Source organism: Athene cunicularia (assembly GCF_003259725.1).
Source record: "Athene cunicularia isolate RWA chromosome 14 unlocalized genomic scaffold, athCun1 chr14_part1, whole genome shotgun sequence".
Lineage (NCBI taxonomy): Eukaryota > Metazoa > Chordata > Aves > Strigiformes > Strigidae > Athene > Athene cunicularia.
The window spans coordinates 4182676-4186563 of NW_020799118.1; positions in this window are offsets into that span (position 1 = coordinate 4182676).

A 3888-nucleotide genomic window follows, 5' to 3' on the forward strand; every position below is an offset into this window, starting at 1 on the left:
AAAGTTTTGTGATGTGATGTTTATATAAACAGAGACTATCACCCTGACTTACGGTTTGCTTTCAAGTATTCTACACTTCTGTTCTTTTATACTGTATTAGGAAAAAATATGTGAATGTGTGTTAGTTTATTTTATCAATCAGACAAGGGACTGCAAACTGTTCAGGGTACATTTTCTCCTCAGTGTAAGGACAGTATCAACAAATAGTGTCGATTTAAAGAGATTATGACAGATTAAGTTTCTTGAGAGAAATTAGTTTGACCAATAGTACCAAGAACACAAACCAAATACTTGGGAAACCACTTTCTAGCAAACCAGCAATCAAACAATCCACAACTTGGCAGTTCCAAGGTGTTCAGAAGTTGTTACGGTATAAACTGCCTTAAGTGTAAGTGAATGATCATATTTTCTTGTTTATATACTCTTAATTCAAAACTTTCTCCTATCTATATTTACCCTACAGCAAGTCAAATTAAAAACGGGACCGCACCACTGTAATGCTCAATTTTGCTATGGTTTCTTATGTGACAGGAAGTTTTAGGAAAGACTATGCATTCCTTTACCTCGTATTTAAAAAAAAAAAAAAAGGCTAATGTAAAAGTCTTTTTACCTGATATTTGATCCTTTTTAGGTTACAATTTTAGTAACTGCGATAAAATTATTGAGGCCCGAACACCATCCAAGTCGCGTTAAACAACCTCCTAATAACACTGCCACGTTTTCAAACTTTACAATCATTCTGGTTTGTAAGAAGTACCTTTGTTTTTACAATAGAGGTTTACAAAAGTCACGGCTCTTCTCTCATTTCCAGGTTACTGAGTGTACACTTAAAGCTCAACATTTAATAATAATTTCCAGTATATTTTCTAAAAGTTACGGAAAAATTCTTAAATCATATGTAGGAGCCAATATTTGCTTCAAAAAACAGAATTTTGAGAATATTAACTGGTTCCTCATGTTTACAATTCCACTACTTACAAAATTACGCTGGCCTAGTTTCCTCTCTGGACTTCTACCTTTGTTCCTTCCCTTCTCCCCCAGTCAGTAACCCAGCACCTCCTTCCCCAACTCTTAGGTTCTTATGTCACCTCACAACCAACACCTCTGGCTCCCTCCCACTCCTGCACCCCACACTTATCCAAACTGCTAACACTGATGCACTACAGCTCTAACGCACAGGGCAGCACACACACACACACTGATTAGCTGCTGAAAGCAACACGCAGCTAAGCGTTGCTCTCACACTGACAGGTACTTCTTCAGAGACTTTAACTAGAATTTCTGCTCTAATGAAAATGGACAAGCTAAATATGTTTAAAACCTCTGCTTCCTTTACTGAATTAAGCTGGAAGTTGGACAATCGGTTCAAGAGTTACAGTGTAAGCCTTAAAAATGAGATAGAAAATTGGCTTCAAATTGCAAGGAAGTGTAAAACAGGTCAACATGTCCCATGACGTGAATGAGTTGGGAACTACATGGCTACTTTCAAATATGACAAAAACCTCCAGTAACTATTAAAAACCAAAACACAAGACATCAATAGTTGTTACTAGCTTCTTAAGCTGATTTGCTCAGCAGTGTCACCCTCTGCAATACCAAATGCATAACAAAGTACTGCTACGTAATACCCAGGTTTACAAAGAGAAGAGTGCTCTGAACCCCTAAAAATTAAACAAGTATAAACTGAGGATTACATAAACAATTATACAAGCAAAATAATCACATACCGCTTACTAAAACACTGTGTTATTTACCTACTGCACAGAACATCTAAAAACTTAAATTCATTTCAAGAGAACAACCTGGTAATAAAGGAAAGCACATGCAAGTGCCTGGAGGATCAGCCCCTCTGACTGACAGGTCCTTAGAGTGGGGTTGTCCCCAAAGACATTTGCATAGTACCAGAAATAATTCAGGTTCTAAACCACAGACTTTCCATAATAATACATGTTATGTCAGACTTCATTTGGCTACTCCTTGAGGCTACTGCTGCAATAACTCAAAACCCCACAAATGGACTCTCTTGTAGTAAAGGAATTTTCTCTTTCCATACTTTTTATCCATTGGTCTCAAAAGTTATGTGTTGCAACACAGTGGTAGCAACTATACTCTGGTGCTGAGACTTACTTGCAAACCATGCTGATGTGTGGTGAGAAACCTGTGTACTGTAGTCATAGCTAAGATGTGCAATTAACATCAAATTGCACGTGGAATTTTTACACTTGAATTTTCTAGTTTGTCTATTTAACTACAATCTGAAAAGCCAAACCCCTTTAATCAAATTTCCTGTAGAGAGTACAGGGTGGTGAGAAGCACATGCCATTTCTGGGTCTTCAAAACCACAGCTAGCAGTAAAATGAAAGGTACACGCAGGTTTTAAATAAAGGAAAGCAGGTAGAAAACAGAAGCATCACTAAGTATAAAAAAACCCAGTTAATTTTTTAGTAATGGACAGTAAAACGAGGTTAAGTTCTGCAATCCTTCACCATACAGTCTGTAATATGACAAGAGCTTTACACTTTCATCTAAATTATCTGGTCATTGTGAGACACAAGACTACTGGAACAGAGGCACTGCTGCTCACAGAGCAACTCATTCATAGACTTAAAATTCACTCCAAATAATACATCCTCTGTGGACAGGTGAGAAAAGAAGGTCTTAGTACTTCTCAGAATCAAGTTTTCTTGGAATAAAAATTGGACAGATTCTGGAGAATAGGGAAGTAATCATATCCTTGCAGCCTTCGCCCACTCCCAAGATTAAACTCCAAATGCAGTAGATGTTCTTAAATTAATACAGTATGACTTGAAGATGTAGCAGTCACCTTGACCTAAAACCCATGCAGGTCATTCAGATCCCAGTGCAGGCTCCAGACGTGAGCTGCCCTGCTGCAGCGCTTTTACATGCCCACATTGCATCACCCAGCTCTCCCCGCACCTCCAGCTACAAACACCTTCTGGCTCCACATACCCATGTAAACCCGCATATACCAGGCCTCAGCAAACAGGAACCAAAGAGACTTTTGCAATGGAGAAAGTTCCAGCTCCCAAGAGCAGCACCACTAGACTGGGGGAAATAAACCTGCGACGCATCCTTCTGTCAGAAGCAGGTGCAGGTAAAGGGGGTGTCAACACTAAGAGAATCACAGAATCATCTGGGTTGGAAAAGACCCTGAAGATCATCCAGTCAAACCATTAACCCAGCACTGACAGTTCCCAACTCCACCAGATCCCTCAGCGCTGGGTCAGCCCGACTGTTCAACCCCTCCAGGGATGGGGACCCCCCCCTGCCCTGGGCAGCCCAGCCCAACGCCTGACAACCCGTCCTGGAAAGAAATGCTTCCTAATATCCAGTCTAAACCTTCCCTGGTGCAGCCTGAGGCCATTCCCTCTTGTCCTATCGCTTGTTCCTTGGTTAAAGAGACTCGTCCCCCCTCTCTGCACCCTCCTGTCAGGGAGCTGCAGAGGGCGATGAGGTCTCCCCTCAGCCTCCTCTTCTCCAGACTAAACCCCCCAGTTCCCCCAGCCGCTCCCCAGCAGACCTGTGCTCCAGACCCTGCACCAGCTCCGTTGCCCTTCTCTGGACACGCTCGAGTCATTCAATGGCCTTTTTGGGGTGAGGGGCCCAAAACTGAACCCACTAACTGAGGTGCGGCCTCACCAGTGCCGAGCACTGGGGTGACATCCCTTCCCTGTCCCCGCCGTGCCAACGTGGCCGGCTGAGCGAGCCGAGGAAAGGCTTTCACCCGGTGCCGCCTCAGTCCTCCCGTGGCGACACAAGGTTGGAGTTTCTCTCCGGAGATGAGGAAACACCCTGCTCGGCAAAGCCTGCCCCTCGGCTGCGGCCCCGCGCCGCCCAGATGGCGCGGCGGCCCGAGCTGCTGTGCGG